Here is a 25,336-nt window from a genome sequence, read left to right on the forward strand (position 1 = left end):
TGTCAAATACCCTGGGGTCCAGGACATCTTGCGGCAGGCAAGGAAAATCTCGGCCCATTTCAGAAGATCTTACACGGCCATGGCTCGCCTTGCTGACATTCAGCGGCGACACCATCTGCCGGTCAGACGTCTTATTTGCGATTGCCCGACGCGATGGAACTCAACCTTCTATATGCTTGATAGGCTGCTCCAGCAGAAACGTGCAGTTAACGTCTACCTGTATGAACTCTGCGAAAGAAACGGTTCTGGGGAGCTGGGTTTTTTTTCACCGCGCCAGTGGCTGCTCATGCGCGACACATGCAGACTTCTGCGGCCATTTGAGGAGATCACCAAACTGGTCAGTCGCAGCCATGGCGCCATCAGTGACATGGTACCTTATGCCTTCTTTCTGGAGCGTGCATTGCGTCGTGTCATTGATCAGGCTGTGGAGGAGCAGGAGCGGGAAGATGAGGAAGTCGCAATGCTGGATGAATTCCCAGGGGGGGCTACTCTATCTGAGACAAGTCAACAACAGGAGTCTGATGAGGAGTCAGAGGAGGATGGTGCCGGGGCGGATGAGCAGGAGCAAGAAGAGCATGCTTTAAACCTTTCTGGGATCCCTGTTGTGCGAGGATGGGGAGAGGAGAATGAAGAGGACGACATTATCCTGGATGATGAGCAGGAGCCAGGCCACCACACCGCTTCCACTTTAGTGCAAATGGGGGCCTTCATGCTCCAGTGTTTTAATAGGGACCCCCGTATAAAAAGCATGAGGGTCAAGGACCAGTACTGGGTGGCAACGTACTTAGACCCCCGGTACAAACACAAAATGGCGGAAATGTTACCGCCGTCGCAGAGGGCTGTCAGAATGCAGCACTTCCAGGCCTTGCTTCGAGAAATGCTGCATTCTGCTTTTGCGTGCGCTGGCAGAGGAGCAATTCCCACTCCCAGAGAAGGATTTGCGGGTACCAATCCAACAGCGCCTGCAAGAAGAGGCCGGTTTGAAGATGTGTTGGTGACTTCGGATATGAGGTCATTCTTTCAGCCGACCCATCGACAGGTGTCATCCGGATCCAGCATCAGGGAACGCCTAGACCGTCAGGTGTCCGACTACATTGGGTTAACGGCCGATGTGGACGCTCTGAGGAGTGATGAACCCCTAGACTACTGGGTGGGCAGGCTTGACCTCTGGCCAGAGCTTGCCCAATTTGCAATCGAACTGTTGGCTTGCCCCTCATCCAGTGTCCTGTCCGAAAGGACGTTCAGCGCAGCAGGGGGGATTGTGACCGATAAGCGTACTCGCCTAGCTCACCACAGTGTTAACTACCTCACATTTCTAAAAATGAATGAGGCATGGATCTCGGAGGAATTCAACACATGTGATCAGTAGACCATGTATATGTCTATAAACAATTTTTGGAATCAAGCACACAGACCTTCTTAATTCATTTGGCTCACTTCCCTGACCCAAAAAAGCACACCGTACTATATGCCCCTACCCTCCTCTTTGAAGAGGTTGAGCGGTGTCATATTTCTACTGGGGCTGCTTATTATGAGGGGTTCCCACCATCCCTGTGCTGTGCTGACTTCCTCCTGGGTGTTCTTATTATGAGGGGCTCCCACCATCCCTGTGCTGTGCTGACTTCCTCCTGGGGGTTCTTATTATGAGGGGATCACACCATCCCTGTGCTGTGCTGACTTCCTCCTGGGGCTGCTTACGGTGCTGCTGTCAGCGCTGTATGTCACGGAGCTGCTGTCAGCGCTGTATGTCACGGAGCTGCTGTCAGCGCTGTATGTCACGGAGCTGCTGTCAGCGCTGTATGTCACGGAGCTGCTGTCAGCGCTGTATGTCACGGAGCTGCTGTCAGCGCTGTATGTCACGGAGCTGCTGTCAGCGCTGTATGTCACGGAGCTGCTGTCAGCGCTGTATGTCACGGAGCTGCTGTCAGCGCTGTATGTCACGGAGCTGCTGTCAGCGCTGTATGTCACGGAGCTGCTGTCAGCGCTGTATGTCACGGTGCTGCTGTCAGCGCTGTATGTCACGGAGCTGCTGTCAGCGCTGTATGTCACGGAGCTGCTGTCAGTGCTGTATGTCACGGAGCTGCTGTCAGCGCTGTATGTCACGGAGCTGCTGTCAGCGCTGTATGTCACGGAGCTGCTGTCAGCGCTGTATGTCACGGTGCTGCTGTCAGCGCTGTATGTCACGGAGCTGCTGTCAGCGCTGTATGTCACGGAGCTGCTGTCAGCGCTGTATGTCACGGAGCTGCTGTCAGCGCTGTATGTCACGGAGCTGCTGTCAGCGCTGTATGTCACGGAGCTGCTGTCAGCGCTGTATGTCACGGAGCTGCTGTCAGCGCTGTATGTCACGGTGCTGCTGTCAGCGCTGTATGTCACGGAGCTGCTGTCAGCGCTGTATGTCACGGAGCTGCTGTCAGCGCTGTATGTCACGGAGCTGCTGTCAGCGCTGTATGTCACGGAGCTGCTGTCAGCGCTGTATGTCACGGTGCTGCTGTCAGCGCTGTATGTCACGGAGCTGCTGTCAGCGCTGTATGTCACGGAGCTGCTGTCAGTGCTGTATGTCACGGAGCTGCTGTCAGCGCTGTATGTCACGGAGCTGCTGTCAGCGCTGTATGTCACGGAGCTGCTGTCAGCGCTGTATGTCACGGTGCTGCTGTCAGCGCTGTATGTCACGGAGCTGCTGTCAGCGCTGTATGTCACGGAGCTGCTGTCAGCGCTGTATGTCACGGAGCTGCTGTCAGCGCTGTATGTCACGGAGCTGCTGTCAGCGCTGTATGTCACGGAGCTGCTGTCAGCGCTGTATGTCACGGTGCTGATGTCAGTGCTCTGTATTACGGTGCTGCTGTCAGTGCTCTGTATCTCCTGCACCCTCTTGTTTGCCTACCCTGGTCCCTGACCTTCCCTCTCCTCCATTGCCTTCATTAGCTCCATAGTCCTGAATTGTCAGAACAATTTCCCAAATAAAAAAAAAATGCTTGTAGTTATCGATCCCAAATTCACCTCATACATGTATTATGCTATTGTCCAGGTGGTGGGACTACGTGCTACCCCCTAATAATTACCCCGTGGCCGCAAATTCGACCTAAAGGTTTGCGAAATTCGCCTCCCATTGAAGTCAATGGAGCCCGCGGCGAACGGTCGTTTTCGCGAACGTTTGTGTCCGTTCGCGTTTCGCGTTCGCGAAACGTCCCGTCGGAAGTTCGTCCATCACTAAAGACCATTATGGACTGTTCCACGGGAGCTGTTTCTGAAGCACATGTTGAAAACCACAACACATTACACAGCTAAGGACTGTTCCATAGGTACTGGTTCAGAAACACATGTTGGGGAGCCACACACGTTAGGACAGTTATGGACTGTTTAATAGGAACCGTGTCTGAAGAGGGGTGGTATGCGCCTTTCAGGCGCAAAGCGGCTGTTGGATTGAATTCATATAATACTTATGTTATCTGTTCATTGTTGAGGTAGCCACTTAGCCTCAAATGAATGAAGCACATGAAAGCTTTGTAATCAGAAGAACAATAGCTGGACTCGGACCCCCCCTGCTGTGATGTGTGTGTGGTTGCAGGCTTCAAAGGGAGTAAAATCAAGCTGGGTGGCTCATCGTTGAAAACACTGATCAATAGTGGACAATACAGCATGCTTCCTGAAGAATGGACATACATGTGAAGGAATGCCTCTTGGCGAAATCTATTGGATGGAAGGCAAATGGGGGTGGCTACGAGTGGGTGTGTATGTTTGTATGAAAAGGCTCACACACAGACAATGTTTTCCTGTTTGCTGTGAGACCCTGCCATGTGGTGACTCGGCCTACTTTGGGAGATGGCTCCGGCCTAAACCTCATGGTGAAGGCCCTGTCCTGGTCTGAGCCTAGCTGATGCAGCAAAGCCTCGCAGAGGACCGTGTGATAAGTATCTTTCATATTATTGTATTGTATGTTCTGAATGTAAGCTGCGTGATATTGTAATGTCCTTTTATTACTTTATGTTAGCTTTCCTAATTTAATGGGAAATAAATAAGATAATGTTTTACTAGCAGCAATGTGTGTGTTTTCATAAGTAACTTTATATCAGTGTGCTTAGTAGGGTTTTATAAATTAGATAAGTATGGAAAGAGACAAGGTAGTAATAGTTTGTAGAGCACATAATGTCTTTCAGCCCAGCCCACCCAAGTGCAGTATCGATCGATCACTGTCACTTACAAAACACTAAACACATAACTGCAGCGTTCGCAGAGTCTGGCCTGATCCCTGCGATTGCTAACAGTTTTTTGGTAGCGTTTTATATTTAAATCCGGAAGGCAGTCTGACACAATCGAAACCATGGCACGATATACATTTTTTTTACTGTTAACCTAAAATGCTTACTTCATGGTTAAACCTGGCTTAATAATAAGGTTGAATATAGACAGGCACAGGGAGAACATGCAAACTCCAGGCAGGTAGTGTCATGGTTGGGATTTAAACCAGCAACCCTTCTTACTGCTAGATGAGAGTGCTAACCACTACACCACTGTGCTGCCCAAACCACTGTGCTTCAATATCTCCAGGTCACTTAACCCCTGAATCTCTAACGCTGGCCATGCACATGTCAGTTTTTTTCATTCAGCTAGTGGGTTAAATTTAAAAAACAACACCTGACTGGATTCCTCCATCCACACACTCAATGTGGGTGCTGGAATCCTCTCCACTGTATTATTGAATTCTGACAGCAGGAAGGCTACCTTGCTGTCAAAATATACAGATCATCTCTCCAGCCTACAGCCCTGACTGATTAGGAATATCCTGACTTCTGTTCAACCACAGTGGCCACACATGGATCCAAATTTATCTTTAGTTACTCTTATGCCGCGTACACACAATCAAACAAGTGGGTGGAAAAGTCCGGCAAACTCAAGTCCGCCGGACAATCCCCCCATGTGTAGGCTTCTGGCATACTTTTTTGACCCGAAAGTACGGCGGACTTAGAAAGTAGTTTTGCACTCCAATCTTCCCGCTGGACTCGCATTTCGGCGGACAATCTGGCCACGAGTGTGCCAGTCCGCCGTACTTTTGAAATGAATGGACTTTTCCCGCCCGGAGAAAAGTCCGCTCATTTCGAGCGGGTCTCCAGGTAGAAGACGCCGCTGGCCCCGCCACCTGGTATGGACTTAAAGGGGAACCCCAACGCCAAAAAAAATATGCGTGGGGGTCCCCCCCCAAGTCCACAACAGACCCTTGTCCGAGCACGCTACCCGGCCAGCCAGGAAAGGAGGGGCAAGCGAGCGCCCCCCCCTCCTGAGCTGTACCAGGCCGCGTGCCCTCAACATGGGGGGTGCCTTGGGGAAGTGGGGGCCGCGCGGCCCCCACACCTCGAAGCACCTTGTCCCCATGTTGATGAGGACAAGGGCCTCTTCCCGACAACCCTGGCCGTTGGTTGTCGGGGTCTGCGGGCGTGGGTTTATCGGAATCCGGGAGCCCCCTTTAATAAGGGGGCCCCCGGATACCGGCCCCCCACCCTATGTGAATGAGTATGGGGTACAATGTACCCCTACCCATTCACCTGTAAAATAAAGTACAAAAAAAAAACACAACACACAAGATAAAATAATTTATTGCACAGCTCCGGGGGTCTTCCGTCTTCGGGGGTCTTCTCGCCGCACTCCTCCGCTATCTTCTTGTAGCTCTTTTACTAGCGGAGGAGTCCGGCTTTCTTCCTCGCCGCCGCCCTCTTCTTCCGACTTCGGGGGTCTTGTCCCCCCTCTTCGGTTCTTGTGCTGGGCCACCGCGCCTTCTTATAGCTCTTTTACAGGCGGTGGCCCGGTCTTCTGTCGCCGCTGTCACCGCCGCTGCCGCCGCCTTCTGTTCTGTTCTTCTCTTCTTCTTCTTCTTCAGATGTTGCCTCGTCGAGTCCTCCGCTCACAATGGCTCTGACCGGGCACGCAGCGACTTATATAGGGACATCACCGGATGATGTCCCCGCCTATTATGATGTCACAGTCCCAGCATCCTCTGGGACTGGGACACCAAAATGGGCGGGGACATCATCCGGTGATGTCCCTATATAAGTCGCCGCGTGCCCGGTCAGAGCTATTGTGAGCGGAGGACTCGACAAGGCAACATCTGAAGAAGAAGAAGAAGAAGGGTCGTCGAAGTCAACATATTATAAAAAAGCCTACGGCACCTGGTATTCCCAGGCGGTCTCCTATCCAGGTACTAAGCATGCCCAACCCTGCTTAGCATCCGAGATCAGACGAGATCAGGCACATTCCGGGTGATGGGGCCGTAGGCAATCTTGCTGGCCACTCTCCACCTGGGAATACCAGGTGCTGTAGGCTTTTTTTTTTAATATGTTATTGGCGTCGATGACCTGTTTTATTTTTCTGCTTGTTTGCCGAGGTGACCATATTGGCATTTGTCAAGAGGGTTGAGAGTTGCCAGCAGGATCCCCTACGGCCACATCACCCTGAATGTGCCCGATACCATCTGACCTTGGATGCAAAGCAGGGTCGGGCCTGGTTAGTACCAGGATGGGAGACCGCCTGGCAATACCAGGTGCCGTAGGCTAATTTTTAATATGTTGTTGGCGTCGACAACCTGTTTTAATTTTCAGCTTGTTTGCTGAGTTGACCATCTTGGCGTTTGTCAACAGTGTTTGCAGTGACCAGCAAGATGGCATATGGCTAAATCACTCTGAATGCGCCCAATCTCGGATGCTAAGCAGGGTCTGGACTGGTTAGTACCTGGATGGGAGACTGCCTGGGAATACCTGGTGCCGTTAGCTTTTTTTTTATATGTTGGCATCGACGACCTGTTTATTTTTCTGCTTGTTTGCCGAGGTGACCATCTTGGTGTTTGTCAAGAGGGTTGAGAGTGGCCGCAAGAACCCCTATGGCCACATCACCCTGAATGTGCTGATCTCATCTGATATCGATTGCTAAGCAGGGTCAGGACTGGTTAGCACCTGAATGGGAGACCGTCTGGGAAGACCAGGTGCCGTAGGCTTTTTTTTAATATGTTTTTGGCGACCTGTTTTATTTTTCTGCTTGTTTGCTGAGGTGACCATCTTGGCGTTTGTCAAGAGGGTTTAGAGTGACCAGCAAGATGGCCTACAGCTACATCACCCTGAATGCGTCCGATCTCGTCTGATTGTGGATGCTAAGCAGGGACGTGCCTGGTTAGTACCTGGATCGGAGACTGCCGGAGAATACCAGGTGCCGTGGGCTTTTTTTTATATGTTGTTGGCATCGATGACCTGTTTTATTTTACTGCTTGTTTGCCGAGGTGACCATCTTGGCATTTGTCAAGAGGGTTGTGAGGGGCCAACGAGATCCTACAGCCCCATCACCTGGAATATGCCTGATCTCGGATGCTAAGCAAGGTTGGGCCTGGTTAATACCTTGATGGGAGACCGCTTGGGAATACCAGGTGCTGTAGGCTTTTTTTTATTATGTTGTTGGCGTCAATGACTTGTTTTATCTTTCTGCTTGTTTGATGACCATCTTGGCATTTGTCAAGAGGGTTGAGAGTGGCCAGCAACATTGCCTATGGCCACATCACCCTGAATGCACCCGATCTTGTCTGATCTTGAATGCTAAGCACGGTCAGGCCTGGTTAGTACCTGGATGGGAGACCACCTGGGAATGAACAAATGAATGAATGAAATACTTGTATAGTGCACAATGCGAACTGAATCACCGCTAGGCGCTGTGGCGAGAATTGATCATCTGCTAAAAGAGGAAGGTCTTGAGGTTTTTCCTAAAAGCCAGGTGATTTTCTTCCAGGCGGATGTTGATTGGTAGAGCATTCCATAGCCGAGGCCCTTGGACAGCGAATCTCCGATCCCCCTTGGATTTAAGACTGCGGTTTGGTGTGTAATGATTTATTTTCTCCATTAGGTATTGCGGAGCTTCTCTATGCACGCATTTGTGGGTGAGGCAAAGGGTCTTGAACGTGATCCGATTTTTTATGGTTAGCCAATGTAAGCTCCTCAGCGAAGGAGAGATGGATTCCCAGGGTTTTTTTTCCTGTTATCAGCCTTGCCGCCGTGTTTTGGATCAGTTGTAATCGCGCAAGTTGATATTGTGGTAATCCTATGTAAAGCGAATTTGCGTAGTCCAGTGGTGAATTAATGATTGTTCCAACTACCACTGCTTTGTCATTCTATGGGATAAAAGGGATGAGTCTGGGAAGCATGCGCAGCAGATGGTGAGATCCACTGACTACTGCTCCTATATGCGCATCCATTGACATTTGTGCGTCTAAAATAACCCCGAGACTCTTTGCTTTGGTCTTTGGGGAGATAGTCTGCCCAAAGACGGTTGGTGGAGACCAGGAGGTTTTGGTTTCGGGCTTATGATTTGGGTGTAAGATAAGAAGCTCTGTCTTTGATTCGTTCAGCTGGAGGAGTTAGTGGTCATCCAGTCCACTATTGATTTGAGGCAGTTTTCAAGTTGTTGTTGGTGATCTTTTTTTCCATTTATCCGGAAATAAAGTTGCGTGTCGTCAGCGTAAGAGTGGAAGCAGAGATCTGAGCATCTGATGATTTGAAGGAGTGGGCGAATGTAAATGTTGAAGAGAACGGGTGACGAAGGAGAGCCTTGAGGGACTCCGCAGGTGACTGCCTTAGTTTCGGAGAGGAATTTTACTAGTTTCACTGTCTGTGACCGATTTCCTAGCAAGGACGCGAACCATTGGAGATCTATGTCTTGGACTCCGGCTACTTCTGTGAGGTGGACGAGTAGAATATTGTGATCTACTGTATCAAACGCTGCACTTAGGTCTAGGGACATTCAGGGTGACATGGTTAGCACCTGGATGGGAAACCGCCAGGGAATACCAGGTGCCGTATTCTTTTTTTTAATATGTTGTTGGCGTCGATGACCTGTTTTATTTTTCTGCTTGTTTGCCGAGGTGACCATCTTGGCATTTGTCAAGAGGGTTGAGAGTGGCCAGAAAGATCGCCTACGACCAAATCAGCCTGAATTTGCCCGATCTCATCTGATTTTGGATGCTAAGCAGGGTCGGGCCTGTTTAGTACCTGGGTGGGATTCCGCCTGGGAATTCCAGGTGCCGTATTCTTTTTTTTAATATGTTGTTGGCGTCGACGACCTGTTTTATTTTTCTGGTTGTTTGCCAAGGTAAATATGTTGGCGTTTGTCAAGAGGGTTGAGAGTGGCCAGAAAGATTGCTTACTGTACATCACCCTGAATGCGCCCGATCTCATCTGATCTCGGATGATAAGCAGGGTCGAACCTGGTTAGTACCTGGATGGTACACTGCATGGGAATACCAGGAGCTGTAGGCTTTTTTTTTATATGTTGTTGATGTCGACAACCTCTTTTATTTTTCAGCTTTTTTGCCGAGGTGACCATCTTGGTGTTTTTCAAGAGGGTTGAGAGTGGCCAAAAAGATCGCCTATGGCCACATTGCCCTGAATGCGCCTGATCTCGTCTGATCTCGGATACTAACCAGGGTCGGGCCTGGTTAGAGCCTGGATGGAAGACCCCCTGGGAATACCAGGTGCCGTAGGCTTTTTTTTAACATGTTGTTGGCGTCGACGACTTGTTTTATTTTTCTGCTTATTTGTCAAGCTGACCATCTTGGCATTTGTCAAGAGGGTTGAGAGTGGCCAGCAAAATCGCCTACAGCCACGTCTCCCTGAATGTGCCCGATCTCGTCTGATATCGGATGCTAAGCAGGGTCTGAAATGGTTAGTACATAGATGGGAGACCACCTGGGAATACCAGCTGCCATAGGCTTTTTTTTTATATGTTGTTGGCGTCAACGACCTGTTTTAATTTTCTGCTTGTTTGCCGAGGTGACCATCTTGGTTTTTGTCAAGAGGGTTGAGAGTGACCAGCAAGATGGCCTAAAACAGGTAAAACAAATAAAATAAAACAGGTCGTTGACGCCAACAACATATTAAAAAAAAGACTACGGCACCTGGTACTCCCAGGCGGTACATACTCTGCAATACATACTCTGCAATACATACCCTGCCAATACTCTGCAATACATACTCTGCCAATACTCTGCAATACTTTATACTTACCCTGCCAATACTCTGCAATACTTACTCTGCCAATACACTGCCAATACTCTACAATACTTACCCTGCCTATACTCTGCAATACTTACCCCGCCAATACTCTGCAATACATACCCCGCCAATACTCTGCAATACTTATCCCGCCAATACCCTGGCAATACTCTGCAATACTCTGCAATACTTACCCTGCCAATACTCTGCAATACATACCCCACCAATACTCTGCAATACATACCCCGCCAATACCTTGCCAATACCCTGGCAATACTCTGCAATACTTACCCTACCAATACTCTGCAATACTTACCCTGCCAATACTCTGCAATAAATATCCTGCCAATACTCTCCAAAATACCATTTTATTTATTTGTTTTGTTTGTATTACATATAGATATTAAAGAGGTATGTTCTCATCTGAAAACAGTATTTCTTTTGGATAATCAAACCTATAACTGACTGGAGAAAAACAAATGTCACTTGTAGACAAACCTACACTTTGTTTCAAGGCGGGGTCTGGGGAGGGACAATGGGTGGGGCCAGGGGTGGGGCTAAATGAGGGACCAGGGGCGGGGCCAGGGTGGAGCTGAAGGGGGCCCCATCAGGTAGGCTGTACGGGGCCCCATGATTTCTATCAGCGGCCCTGCCTACGGCCATATCACCCTGAATGCGCCCGATCACATCTGATTTCAGATGATAAGCAGGGTCGGTCCTGGTTAGTAGCTGGATAGGAGACCGCTTGGGAGTACTAGGTGTAGTAGGCTTTTTTAAATATGTTGCTGTCATCAACGTCCTGTTGAATTTTTCTGCTTGTTTGCCGAGGTGCCCATCTTGACGTTTGTCAAGAGGGTTGAGAGTGGCCACCAAGATCGCATATGGCCACATCACCCTGAATGCACTCAAGCTCGTTTGATCTCAGATGCTAAGCAGGGTCGTGCCTGGATAGTACCTGGATGGGAGACCGCCTGGGAACACTAGGTGTTGTAGGCTTTTTTAAATATGTTGCTGTCATCAACGTCCTGTTTTATTTTTCTGCTTGTTTGCCAAGGTGACCATGTTGGCGTTTGTCAGGAGGGTTGAGAGTGGCCAGCAAGATCGCCTACGGCCACATCTCCCTGAATGCGATCGATCTCGTTTGATCTCGGATGCTAAGCAGGGTCGGACCTGGTTAGTACCTGGATGGGAGACCGCATGGGAATACCAGGTGCCGTAGGCTTTTTTAATATGTTGTTGGCGTCGACGACCTGTTTTATTTTTCTGCTTGTTTGCCGAGGTGACCATCTTGGCGTTTGTCAAGTGGGTTGAGAGTGGACAGCAAGATTGCCTACGGCCATATCACCCTGAATGTGTAATACTGATATATATATTTGGTTATAATGTTTGTTGTAAAATGTATTTATATGCATTAAGTTATTTTGTTTCTAAGAATTTTGTATTTTCATCTGCTGGTAATAAAAAGGCTGCTATGGCCATTCGACTCCAAAGAGAATGTGTCGTCTGGTCAATCATAAGTTATTTAAGACAAAGGTATAGTTTTTTTTTGGGGGGGAACCTCACAAAATAGGCACATCATGAAACTTTTCTCGAATCGACTTCTCTCGAACCGGCTTGTTGGAAGGTTTTACTTTCAATAAGTGCTGATTAGTTTATTTTGACAGTGGGGTCATCTCCCCTTTTGTCAGAATACAATAACCCAGAAAGAAGGATTTCTCTATTGACCCCACTTGTGTCAATGTGATAATCGGTTCAGTTGTTTTTGCTTTTTTTTGATTAGCCCACTTTAAAAAAAACTTCCATGTATGGCAAGCCTTAGAGTAACTAAAGATGAATTTGGATCCATGTGTGGCCACTGTGGTTGAACAGAAGTCAGGATATTCCCAATCAGTCAGGGCTGTAGGCTGGAGAGATGATCTGCATATTTTGACAGCAAGGTAGCCTTCCTGCTGTCAGAATTCAATAATACAGTGGAGAAGATTCCAGCACCCACGTTGAGTGTGTGGATGGAGGAATCCAGTCAGGTGTTGTTTTTTAAATTTAACCCACTAGCTGAATGAAAAAAACTGACATGTGCATGGCCAGCTTTAGAGATTCAGGGGTTAAGTGACCTGGAGATATTGAAGCCCAGTGGTTTGGGCAGCACAGTGGTGTAGTGGTTAGCACTCTCATCTAGCAGTAAGAAGGGTTGCTGGTTCAAATCCCAACCATGACACTCCCTCCCTGAGTTTGCATGTTCTCTCTGTGCCTGTCTATATTCAACCTTGTTATTAACCCCTTCCCGCTGAGCATACGCAGATGTGCGTACTTGTCTTCCGGGCGGTATACCGGGATGATGCCAGCACCTGCAGGCATCATCCCAGTACTGTTTTTTTCAGCAGGCAATTGGCTATCCAGCCATAACAACCGATGCGGCTAAAAGCCGCTCGGCTGTTATGCCGGAGGAGCGGGAGGGGACGTCCCCCCTCCCGCCGCTGTTACCGGTGCTCCCGCTCGATACGGAGCACCGATTCCTGGTGCGATGCCGCTGGGGAGGAACTGGAACGAAGCCGTAATCAGCTTCGTTCCAGTCTCCTCATAGTAAACACGGAAGCGACGTCATGACGTCACTTCCCGTTTACTCAGCTGCCAATGGCGCCGATTTAAAAAAAAATATCCGGTATTCAGAATCGCCATTTTCGGCGATCTGAATACATTGAAGTGTAAAGGAGGGGTGGGGGGTCTTTTCACTGTTCTCCTCGTAGTCCGGTCAATAAGACCGCCCCGAGGAGAATGCCATCACTTCCTCCCTGCCTGGCTGTGTTTACTATACACAGCAGGGGAAGCTTCTCATTCGCCAGGAGCTATCGAGAGGGAATGACCAGAAAGCAACGGCCATCCCCTCATCCCGGATCGCTCCTGAAGCGGAACGGACCGCCGCATCCAGTGGGAGGGGGGTACGATCGGACCCCCCACCCGCTGGAAGGCGAGCACGTACATGCTACGTGCTTTCATAGTTTCATAGTTAGTTAGGTTGAAAAAAGACACCAGTCCATCCTGTTTAATCTGAGTGAGTGTCTACAATTGTCCCTATTCCTGTACATTGCACACTCACATTGGTCCCTACCCTCAAGTAGACCACAATCCAATGTCCCCATGCATATACTAGAGCCAATTTACCTACCTGCATGTCTTTGGATTGTGGGAGGAAACTGGAGTACCTGGAGGAAACCCACACAGGCACAGGGAGAACATGCAAACTCCAGGCAGGTAGTGTTGTGGTTGGGATTTGAACCAGTGACCCTTCTTACTGCTAGGTGAGAGTGCTAACCACTACACCGCTGTACTGCCCTTGCGCCTGTCGCTGCCATTGCACCGACATACATTGCCATGCGGCGGTCCTTAAGTGGTTAAGGATGATAAAATAAATTGTCTAACATGCTATAGAAGCAGTGTCAGAGTTATGAGCTTTAATCATAACTCATTGCTTGGGTTCATCACTGAATTTTGTGGACCCAAAAATATTGCTTGACTGCGTTAGGAATGAAAAAGTATATAGCTCAATCAACTGCCTGAGTTATGAGCTTTAATCAGAACTCATTGCTTGGGTTTACCCACTGAATTTTGTGGGCCCAAAAATATTGCTGGATGGAGTTAGGAATAAGAAAGAGAGCAGGGATTTCAGTCTGATCCCTCTTGGGAAAGTCTACAGAGAGCCCCCGCTCTCTGGAAGTAAAGGGCGGCTGTTGGAAGACCATCTTACATTTCTTTTCAAATGTTTTTATTGAGATTTTTAGCAGAGTTGGTTACAACAAGGGATACAAAACAAAAAAAATAATATATAGTAATAAAAGTAACATAACAGTATAATGTAGTGACAGGGTTTTCTCAGCACAATATAGCATAGAAACAAATAGTCCACAATAAAGAATAAAGTAGTATTCCCAAGTATCTAATATTCATAGTCATAAAGGGACTCGAACAAGAGTAAGTCTCTTAGAACTTGTATAATAAAGTCCGTAATATAATTATTGTAAGACTTATAAATAGCGATATGGATAAAGGCCACTTCTGGACCCCAAGACACCCCTCACAGGGATCTATCTGTGTCTTGGAGTACCTAGGCCAACATCCTAAAGGAAATTCAAACACAGTAGTTATCTTTTATGAAGGAAAATAAAGATCTATTCTTACTCCGCAGCTCAATTCAGATAAACAGACATGTGATATATTTGTCATTTTGTTATGAAATTATTTTTAAAGCCATCCAAAAAATATTAAAACGCACAGGAGTTCTTTCTTCTATATGATTAAAGAATCAGCATTATCTAAATAGTGGAAGTGTAATTTTTGTACCATGTACTCCAAGGTTCCCATAGTTGTTGTTCCTTAATAGGGATGAGCTTCGTGTTCGAGTCGAACATACGCTCGACTCGAACATCGGCTGTTCACCCGTTCGGCGAAGTCCGAACGTTTTGGTCCGTTCGCGCCAAATTCGTGTGGCACTCACGGCCCACAATGCACTGCGATGGCGCAGTGCATTGCTTGCTCATGATTGGCCAAGCATGCACTGTGACCCCGCATGCTTGGCCAATCGCAGCGCCAGCAGCGAGGAGAGCCATGATTGGCCACAGGCAGGATACCTGTGGCCAATCATAGCTCAGGCTGTGTAGTGCACGCCCCACACTATATAAGGCCACCAGCGCGGCGGCCTTGTGTAGTGTGTTGGCGTCTGAAGCAGTGGGTGTTCTGTGTACCTTCAACACAGTACACACCGATCGTTTTCGGCCGATTTTCGATCTTGCTGTTGTGTAGTGGTTGTTGTCTGCGTGCCCTGACCGCAGTACACACCGCTATATTCACCTCACCTATATAGCTAGTGATCTATCTTTTATAATAGAGCTTGCAGTCAGTAGTGTTAGGAGCTAGTGCGTGCTGTCTGCGTGCTCTGTACCCAGTACATACCGCTATATCCACCTACATAGCTCTTCTCTATTTGAGCCCACTTGCCATCTGCAGGAGTTATTGGAAGTTGTGTGTGCCTCCAGCACAGCACAGTATACATCTGTATATACCCCTTTATCTCTGGTGTTCTATAATAAAGGCATCTGCAGGAGTTAGTGGGTGTTCTGTGTACCTTCAACACAGTACACACCGATCGTTTTCGGACGATTTTCAATCTTGCTGTTGTGTAGTGGTTGTTGTCTGCGTGCCCTGACCGCAGTATACACCGCTATATTCACCTCACCTATACAGCTAGTGATCTATCTTTTATAATAGAGCTTGCAGTCAGTAGTGTTAGGAGCTAGTGCGTGCTGTCTGCGTGCTCTGTACCCAGTACATACCGCTATATCCACCTACATAGCTCTTCTCTATTTGAGCCCACTTTCCATCTGCAGGAGTTATTGGAAGTTGTGTGTGCCTCCAGCACAGCACAGTATACATCTGTATATACCCCTTTATCTCTGGTGTTCTATAATAAAGGCATCTGCAGGAGTTAGTGGGTGTTCTGTGTACCTTCAACACAGTACACACCGATCGTTTTCGGACGATTTTCGATCTTGATGTTGTGTAGTGGTTGTTGCCTGCGTGCCCTGACCACAGTATACACTGCTATATTCACCTCACCTATATAGCTAGTGATCTATCTTTTATAATAGAGCTTGCAGTCAGTAGTGTTAGGAGCTAGTGCGTGCTGTCTGCGTGCTCTGTACCCAGTACATACCGCTATATCCACCTACATAGCTCTTCTCTATTTGAGCCCACTTGCCATCTGCAGGAGTTATTGGAAGTTGTGTGTGCCTCCAGCACAGCACAGTATACATCTGTATATACCCCTTTATCTCTGGTGTTCTATAATAAAGGCATCTGCAGGAGTTAGTGGGTGTTGTGTGCCTCTAGCACAATATACACTACCCAACTGCTTTTTTACCCAACTCCCTTCAGGCCATTACCATGTCTGGAAGGCCAGCAAGGAGAGGCAGACAGGCGCGAGCCGATAAAAGAGGGCAAGCAGGCTCTGTGTCTAGAGACAACAGTGCTGGTCATGGACGCGGTGCATTGTCATCAGCACGTGGCCATGGGACACGCTTGTCCTTCTTTTCGGCAGCTGGACATGTTGAGCCGCAACATGCCAACGACTTGGTAGAGTGGATGACCAAGCCCTCTTCATCCTCCTCATCCTCTCTCACCCAGTCTCAGGGTACTAGCAAAGCAGCTGCCAACGCTTTGTCTTCCCTCCTCTCAATGTCATCATCAGTGACTCCTTCCCTAGACCCACCACGTCCTCCTGAGGAGTCTCCTGAACTCTTTGAGCACAGTGTTGGGTACATGCTCCAGGAGGATGCCCAGTGTTTTCTAGCCTCTGATGATGACACTCAGCTAGAGGAAGGCAGTAGTGTGAATGCAGAGAGAGGGGATGCTTAAGAAGGACAGCAATCTGGCAGTCATGTTCCACAAGCTGCAGCATACTGCCAGGTTTGCTACAGCGATGAAGAGGGAGGGGATGATGAGGGCACTGACTCCACGTGGGTGCCGGTTAGGAGAGAGGAGGAGGAGGAGGAGGAGGAGGCACATGTCCAACGAGGCAGGATGCCCTCCGGGGGCCAGCTTAGGGGCAGCACACTGACTGAATCACACCGCAGAGCTCCGCCTGTGCAGGGCGCGGCCTCTGCACGTTATGCTAAAAGTTCTTTGGTGTGGGCCTTTTTTGAGACGAGTGCATCAGATCGCACCGCTGCTATTTGCAACATATGTCTCAAGCGTATCTCGCGTGGCCAAAACATCAGCCGCTTGGGCACCACATGCTTGACCAGACATATGTTGACCTGCCATGCAGCTCGTTGGCAAGCGTACCTCAAAGACCCACACCAAAGAACAAAGCGGCCCTCTCCTTGCTCCTCATTAGCTGGCATCTCCAACCCCACTAGACCTTCAGTCCTCTCTGAAACCTGCTCTGAGAGGAATGAAGGTGTAGAATTAGGTGTGTCACAGCCAAGCGCTTCCGGGCACTCTGCTAGCAGTAGACCCACGTCCGATTATAGCAGGCAAATGTCCCTGCCCCAGCTGCTGAACCGGCGAAAGAAGTTCATTCCCAGCCATCCACATGCCCAGCGGTTGAATGCTAGCTTGGCTAAATTGCTAGCACTTCAACTGCTGCCTTTTCAGTTGGTAGACTTGGCCCCCTTCCGTGAGTTTGTACAATGTTCGGTTTCTCAGTGGCAGGTCCCCAAATGCCACTTTTTCTCACGGAAGGCGATTCCGGCTCTCTACCGGCATGTGGAAGGCAATGTCCTTGCCTCGCTGGACAGGGCGGTCAGCGGTAAGGTGCATATTACCGCTGACTCATGGTCCAGCAGGCATGGACAGGGACGTTACCTGTCTTTCACGGCCCATTGGGTCACTCTTCTGGCAGCTGGGAAGGATGCAGGACAAGGTGCAGTAGTGTTGGAGGTTGTTCCGCCACCACGCCTCCAAAATGCTACTATTGGTTGTGACACACCTCTCTCCTCCACCCCCTCCTCTTCTTCTTCCTCCATGGCCTCTTCCAGTGTTCTGTCCTCAGAACCAGCGGTGCTCCGTAGGCGTTCCAGGGGCTACGCAAGTACGCAGGCAAAACGATGCCATGCCGTGCTTGCGCTGGTTTGTTTGGGGGACAGGAGCCACACTGGGGCGGATGTTTTGTCAGCTCTGCAGGGGCAGGCCGAGAGGTGGTTGACGCCACGCCAGCTTAAGCCAGGATTGGTGGTTTGCGACAATGGCACCAACCTCCTCTCCGCCCTCCGACAGGGACAACTGACCCATGTGCCCTGTGTAGCTCACGTCCTTAACCTGGTGGTGAAGCGGTTCTTGGGCAGGTACCCTGGCTTACAGGATGTCCTGAAGCAGGCCAGGAAAGTCTGTGTGCATTTCCGCCGATCATTTAATGCCTGTGCTCGGCTGGCTGAGCTCCAAAAGGAGTTGAACCTGCCCAAGAACCGCCTTATATGTGACATGCCCACCAGGTGGAACTCAACGTTGGCCATGCTGCAGCGGCTGCACACGCAGCAGAGGGCCATCAATGAGTACCTGTGCGACTACGGCACCAGAACAGGGTCAGGGGAGCTCGGATTTTTCTCACCACGCCAGTGGGGCATGATCAGGGATGCATGCACTGTCCTGTCACCGTTTGAGGAGGCCACAAGGATGGTGAGCAGTGACACTGTACCTCTTGTCCACCTCTTGGAGCATACGCTGCGTGGAATAATGGACAGGGCACTTGAGGCAGAACAGAGGCAGGAAGAGGAGGATTTCCTTGCCTCTCAAGGCCCCCTTTATCCAGCCAGTGTTCCTGCTGTGCCACCCATCACACAGGAAGAGGATGAGGAGGAGGAAGAGGAGGAGGATGATTGTGTCAGCATGGAGGTGGAGGCTGGCACTCAGCATCAGCAGCAGTCTTGTAGGGATGATTTACAGTCCCAAGAAACACGTGGACTTGTACGTGGCTGGGAGGAGGTAGCTGCGGATCATGTTGTCCTTAGTGACCCAGAGGACTCCGGAGTGAATGCCTCAGCTAACCTACGCTGCATGGCCTCCCTGATCCTGCAAAGCCTGCGGAAGGATCCTCGTATTCTTCGGATCAAGGAGAGGGACCATTACTGGCTGGCCACTCTCCTTGATCCACGGTACAAGGGTAAGGTTGCCGACCTTATCTTGCCATCGCAGAGGGAGCAGAGGATGAGACATCTCCGGGAGGCCTTGCAGAAAGGTCTGTGCAACGCGTTCCCAGAGATTGGGAGGTTACAAACTCCTGGTCCTGGACAACGTGTTGCTGAGGCATCGGTCAGAAGGAGCGGTGGAGTAGGTGGCCGTCTGACTGATGCTTTCAGACAATTTTTTAGTCCGCAGCCCCAAGGTATGATCGGTTCCAGCAACCATCGCCAGCGTCTGATTTACATGGTGCAGGAATACCTAGGGGCAAGGTCAGACTTGGACACCTTTTCCACCGAAAATCCTCTGGCTTACTGGGTCTTGAGGATGGATCACTGGCCAGAGCTTGCACAGTATGCAATTGAGCTACTGGCCTGTCCTGCATCCAGCGTTTTTTCGGAACGCACCTTCAGTGCTGCTGGTGGCTTTGTTACCGATCACAGGGTGCGGCTGTCTACCGAATCAGTTGATCGACTGACCTTCATCAAGATGAATCAGTCTTGGATCACCCACAGCTACCAAGCACCTGAAGCTGATGTAACCGAATAATTTTTTTTTTAAATATCACATCCCTTCAAGGCTGCCTATGCTGATGCTGAGTGACTGTCCTGTTATGTTGATTGTCTATCCTCTTCCTCCTCCGATGATATGTTGTTCTGTTTCTGGGTGATGCCATCAGCCCAATTTTTCTGCCCCTCTTTAACAGGGGCGTTTAAGTACAATTTTTGATGCAATGCTTTGCACCAGGGCTAATTCCTGCAATAAAACAAGAGTATATGGGAGAGGTTGCAGTGTCGTGGCACCAGCACCAGTGCCTAAGGCCCAATTTTTCTGCCCCTGTTTAACAGGGACATGTAATTACAATTCTTGATATAATATTTCACAGGAGGGCCCGTTCCTGTGCCCACCCAGAGTAACTCTGAGGACTTATAGTGTTGTGGCACCAGCACCACAACCACCAAAGGTAAATTTTTCTACCACTGTTCAACAATGGCATGTAATTACAATTCTTGATATAATCGTTCACAGCAGGGCGCTCCAGCGCCCACCAAGAGTCACTTTGAGGGCTTACAATGTTGTGGCAAAACCAACACCTTGTTCCGCCATTTCTGCAGAGCATATAGGGCAGGCCCCTACTTTCAAACATCCAACTTACAAACATCTCCTACTTGCAAACAGAAGGAGACAACAGCAAGTGAGATGAAAAAAGATGGACGACAAAACAAATTATACAGGGGTGATAACCCTTCCCTATGTTTTCCAAAAAGCTTAAAATGTTTTTTTTTGACTGGAGCTACACTTTAAAAATGTACCACTTGAAAATTACAAACAGATTCAACTTAACACAACAAACCTACACAGTCCCTGTCTTGTTTGCGCCGCCTGTATACTGCTGTTCTAAGTATATAGGGCCTGGGGGCCACACGCATTTCCTTTTTTTAATATGGGTACGGGGTTCCCCTTAATATGCGTACAAGACCCAAAGGGGCTGGTAATGAGCAGGGAGGGCTACCCATGCCATTTTTCTTAATGATTTTCAACCATATTGCAGGAACCAGATATAACATTAAAACCGCAAGCAGCTTTAAATGACGTTATTTCCGTTAAATGTCATTTTGTGCAGGGACTGTTCTAAACACGGGAAACACGTGGCACTTCACAGGCATACTACAGACACCCCCCAGGCACCATATTTAAAGGAATATTCCACTTTCTTTTCCACTTTAATCGTCATTAAAATCAGTGCTCCCGCCAACACGGCCGTTTTTAAAACATTTTTTCTTGCATTGACCCATGTCCCCTGGGGCAGGAGCCAGGTCCCCAAACCCTTTTTAGGACAGTATCTTGCATATTAGCCGTTAAAATTAGCACTTTTAATTTCGAACGTTCAAGTCCCATAGACTTCAATGGGGTTCTAACGTTCGTACGAATTTGGGGTCCGTTCGAAAGTTCTGGTGCGAACCGAACCGGAGGGTGTTCGGCTCATCCCTATTCCTTAATATATAGGGATTTGTCATTAGGAAATAACAATTCGTAGGAGTGGTGAAGTTGGGTTAATTCTATAACTTCTGTCACAGTAGGAAGAGAGTCAGTTTTCCATTTTCTAGTTATAGATAGTCTTGCAGCTAAAAGTATATGTGTTACTACTTTACGATATTGTTTGGGAATCGTATGTAAATTCATATTCAGAATGGCTAGTTCTGGTGAAAGTTGAAGGACAATACCTGTTACGGAAGTGAGTAAATGGGAGATTGCCTGCCAGTAGTTATGTAAGCTTGGGCAGTCCCACATAATATGAAATAGGGTCCCCAATTGGGTACAATTTCTCCAGCAATTAGGTGACGAGTTCCCCTTGAATTTTTCTAGGATATGTGGAGTCAGGTATTGTCTTTGAACAATTTTTTGTGCCAATTCCCATAGTGTAACACATGCAGTGGCCCTATATATGCTTCGTAGGGAAGCCATCCATTGTTTAATTGAAAAGTCTTGCCCCAAATCTTGTTCCCATTTAAGGAAGGAAGGTAGTTTGCTGGGTATGTTTTTTGCCCCTAGAATTGGGTATATTGTAGCTACTCCTTTCTGTGAGGTGGCATGATTATTGAGGAAAGACCATATTTTAACCGGGATTGAAGCTCTGAGTTGTGGATTGTGTAGCAGACACTTTTCTATTTGAATATATGTAGATCGCTCAGAATTCGGAAGCTGTAATTCATTACTTAACTGAGAAAAAGACTTTAATGAGCCCTGTTGGAAGAAGGAACCAAGTTTGATATCCCGACCCAAATTCCAGTCGTGTATTTGTACGCCAGGAATGAATGTTGGTATGATTGTTAGAGGAGGGTTTAACACCGTGATTGGAGTTTTATCCCATTTGTATGTGATGATTCTCTGCCAAGAGTGTAGCGTCGCTTTCACCGTTGGTGGGTATTGAGCTGTAATTGTGGACTTAATTTTCCTACTAAGTAACCAGAATTGCACATTAGGCTGTCGTGTGATGTCTTTCTCAATTTGTCCCCATAAAGTTTTAGGAGTAGGCAAGAACCATTCTTGCAATTGGGTCAAAAGAGTTGCGTCATAATAATCCTGTAGATCAGGTACGGTCGCACCACCTATATTTCTATGTTTAATTAGTATATGGTATGCGCAACGGGATTTTTTGCCATTCCATAGATATTTTCCCAAACTGCTTTGTAAGGATTTAAAGTAGTATTTAGGGATACATATTGGAAGGGACCTGAGTTGATATAATAATTTTGGTAAGGTCATCATTTTGAAAGCTGCCAGGCGACCAGTCCATGTAAATTCGAATTTATTAAGTGTTAGACCATCTTACATTTCAATTGTAAGCTATAATTAAGCCTCTAGTCTGGTTGCTAGGTTGTTCTGAAGTAGAAGGCTGAGGGACTGGGTCAATCTCAGTTTGTGCTGGACTGGCGGAAGAGTGCTCATTCCTCTGAGAAGGCCGGGCTAGATCTGATTCAGTCTCTCTTCCAACTGCTTCCAGGGCAACATGGCAGGCAGTCCAAATGTTTGGTTATGGCTTATGAAGCGAATGGCAGATCCTATTCTAACTGTTCATCCTTTCTTCCTGGGAATTCGGTGTTTTGATCTTGGAATGGTTCTTAGCTTTTCTTGGTTAGAGTATGAGGGCACCATACTACAGCCAACAAACTTTGGCCAGGCCAAAATCAACGTGCCCTATTCTTGGTTCAGACTTTAGGGACTGGGTCAAGATGTCTTCTCCCCATAGGGGAAAAGGTATGACACATGCCATTCCCACACAAATAGGTTTAAATGTCCATAATTTAAACCATATGAAAGTTTTCAATGAAAACTATTCATTAATGTCCATGTATAGTGTAGCCAGTAGCAAGCAAAAACAGAGTAGGGTTCAGGCACAATGCACATAGATATCACTTGCTGCCCATTTGCTAGAGCAGGATTTAGACAGGACCCCCTCCCAAGCCCACTGTAGCATTGTTTGTATATAATGCTGTTAACTACCCATTTGCTGCTCATTAGTATGCCCACCTTGGAGCAGTGTAGAATGCATTGCCAGTGATTTCCCCTTGCGCATATGCTCTGTGGTCCCAACAGAGCAGATTTCATAGGCAATGTAAATAGTAAATGGCTGCTCTACTAGAGCCGGTGCCACATCACCAGGTGGCACCAGGAATACCAGGTGCCGCAGCCTTTTTTTAATGTGTAGTCGGCGTTGAAGACCTGTTTTATTTTTCTGCTTGTTTGCCGAGGTGACCATCTTGGCATTTGTCAAGAGGGTTGAGATTGGCCAGCAAGATTGCCTATGGCCACATCACCCTGAATGCACACGATCTTGTCTGATCTCGGATGCTAAGCAGGGTTGGGTCTGGTTAGTACCTGGGTGGGAGACCGCTTGGGAGTACAAGGTGCCGTACGCTTTTTATAATATGTTGTTGGCGTCGACAACCTGTTTTATTTTTTTGCTTGTTTGCCGAGGTGACCATCTTGGGGTTTGTCAAGAGGGGTGAGAGTGGCCAACAAAATTTCCTACGGCCACATCACCCTGACGGTTTTCAGATCCACAAGCTTGTCCTCCGGCAACCTGCATTCCATCGCTTCAGAATCCAACACAATACCCAGAAAGGTGATGACCTTCCTGGGCCCTTCCGTCTTGTCGGGTGCCAACGGGATGCCGAACCGTTCCGCTACGTGTTCCAGCGTCGCCAGCAATACCCCGCACACTCTGGAATCCGGCGGACCCACGCAGAGAAAGTCATCCAAATAATGGATAACAGAGTTCAGCCCTGCGACATCCCGCACCACCCATTCCACAAATGAGCTAAATGTTTCAAACACCACGCATGAAATGGAGCACCCCATGGGGAGGCAACGGTCAACATAAAACATGTTGTCCCAATGACACCCCAACAACCGAAAACTTTCGAGATGGACGGGGAATTCGCAAAGGTCCTCTGTATCAGTCTGTACCGCCGCTTCTCCTCGTCGTCTTTTTTAGTATCATCCGGCTTGACCCTGTCCAGGTTGAACTTCTCTAGTGGTAGTAGTGAAAATATCTCCACATACTCACCCTTCCATATTTTCTCCCGTACCTCTGGCTTCAAATGAGCCCCCAACGGCCCTTCAAAGCAGACATACACCTTGCATTTCGAAGAGTCCGCCAAACGCACAATGTCTTGTCTAGTAGAGGACTCGCTCCCGCTCGATGCCTTAATGGGCACTGGCGGCTCCTGCCCCGCGGGCCCAGCTACTGCCGGGACCACCACTTCCGTGCCTTTTGCGACACCCCCGGACACCCCGCCAGAAGGGACCCACGCCGCCGGGCCAGCAGCAGCCCTCTTCTGGTGCTCAAACCTGCCCACCAGCTCCTTGATCCCAGCCAGAAAACCCAACAGCCCACTCTCTGCCCTGACAGCCCCACCTGTCCTCAAACCCCCCTGCTCCACCACCTCCTGTGTACCCGCACTCACAGCACCACCGGCACCCGCCGAAACAATCCCCCCACCAATAGGTAAACTTAAAGGGTACTCACCGGGCTGCACAGGAGCGATCCCACCAGACGATCTCTCGGACACCCTAGCAGGGATTGGACTTCTCGGAACCTCCTCCTCCGATCCGGACACCTTACCCTCCGACCTGTGACCGGACATCAGCGCATCCTCTCCAGGCAGCCCACCAGGGGACACGGCCCTGGCTGCCGAGGGTAAAACAGCCTGCCGCCGTGCTGCGTACCCGCCAGTGGATTTTTGCGTTCCTTTGTAGGGCCGGTGCGGACCACCTCAGCCCCGTCCGATCGACCACCAATCGCCGACGCCAGTCTCCGTCCCTCCTCACCCGACCTGGCGATGCTAGCCCTGGGGGGGGTGGACCACCCCCGTAGCCTGAGATCTCCCCCGCTGAGGTCCTAAACCTGCGTGTTCCACGCTGGGTGGGGGGGCTGCATCCACTCCTACTGCTCTCCTGTGGGGCCCAGAGGCTCCAGTAGATCCCCCTTCCGGCCTGCTCCTCTGTCCCAGCCTCCTTGGGGATGGGCTCCTCAGTCTCCCCCCTCCAGTCCTGGTGGCTCTCTTCGCCGGGGGCCCGATGGAGCCCTCCCCGGACTGCTGGCATCAGCCCTCCCTCTCCTGGGGGGTTCAGGTGAAAACCTAGATGGGGGCCGTGAACTCCGTGGGCGCCCCCCCACCCCCCCTCCGTCCGTGGATGTCCACCCCGGCTGCCCCAGCAAAACCCCCAGTGTCTCCTGCACCCATGCCTCCCCCCGAGTGGCTGCCTCCTCTCTAACCTTTGCAATCAGCTCCTCTATGGCTGCCATGCTGCTGTCCCATACAAACTTTTTTCTTGAATGCTGCCTCGTGGAGGGGGCGGGATCAACTTCTCTGCACTGAGTAACTCCCACCCTACTCCCCTCGGCCAATCCCCCGCCCCCTATCATGCAGGGCTGACATGCACTGTTCACACAGTCATGCCAGCCCTCTGCCTATGGGGTTTTGTTAACCCCTGCGGCGCCGGGCTTTTCTGGAAAGCATTTTATTGTTTTAAAATGCCTAGCTTGTCAATATTACAATTGAGTGCATTGTGTTTTAAAGGTTGTTAATGCAATAATTGAGGCCTAAAGCCCCATATCATCCTCCTTGTGTTTTTTAATGTTACCA

General features: G+C 49.1%; 1 non-coding gene and 8 pseudogenes across 1 annotated transcript; 8 read left to right on the plus strand and 1 right to left on the minus strand.

The window, feature by feature from the left end:
- Positions 1–6,146: 6,146 nt before the first annotated feature.
- LOC143958415 (5S ribosomal RNA) lies at positions 6,147–6,265 on the minus strand (annotated as a pseudogene).
- A 157-nt stretch (positions 6,266–6,422) lies between these two features.
- LOC143958387 (5S ribosomal RNA) lies at positions 6,423–6,541 on the plus strand (annotated as a pseudogene).
- Positions 6,542–8,936: 2,395 nt separating this feature from the next.
- Positions 8,937–9,055, plus strand: LOC143958787 (5S ribosomal RNA; annotated as a pseudogene).
- Positions 9,056–9,163: 108 nt separating this feature from the next.
- Positions 9,164–9,281, plus strand: LOC143958563 (5S ribosomal RNA; annotated as a pseudogene).
- A 108-nt stretch (positions 9,282–9,389) lies between these two features.
- On the plus strand, positions 9,390–9,508 carry LOC143958644 (5S ribosomal RNA; annotated as a pseudogene).
- Positions 9,509–10,667: 1,159 nt separating this feature from the next.
- LOC143958698 (5S ribosomal RNA) lies at positions 10,668–10,786 on the plus strand (annotated as a pseudogene).
- Positions 10,787–10,893: 107 nt separating this feature from the next.
- LOC143958636 (5S ribosomal RNA) lies at positions 10,894–11,012 on the plus strand (annotated as a pseudogene).
- Positions 11,013–11,119: 107 nt separating this feature from the next.
- LOC143958360 (5S ribosomal RNA) lies at positions 11,120–11,238 on the plus strand. The gene has a single exon (XR_013270131.1). It is a non-coding gene; the product is annotated as a 5S ribosomal RNA (ribosomal RNA).
- Positions 11,239–22,985: 11,747 nt separating this feature from the next.
- Positions 22,986–23,104, plus strand: LOC143958419 (5S ribosomal RNA; annotated as a pseudogene).
- The last annotated feature ends 2,232 nt before the right edge of the window (positions 23,105–25,336 follow it).

Source organism: Lithobates pipiens, unplaced genomic scaffold (genome assembly GCF_037356315.1).
Source record: "Lithobates pipiens isolate NorthernLeopardFrog02 unplaced genomic scaffold, aLitPip1_a1.2 Scaffold_61, whole genome shotgun sequence".
Taxonomy (NCBI): domain Eukaryota; kingdom Metazoa; phylum Chordata; class Amphibia; order Anura; family Ranidae; genus Lithobates; species Lithobates pipiens.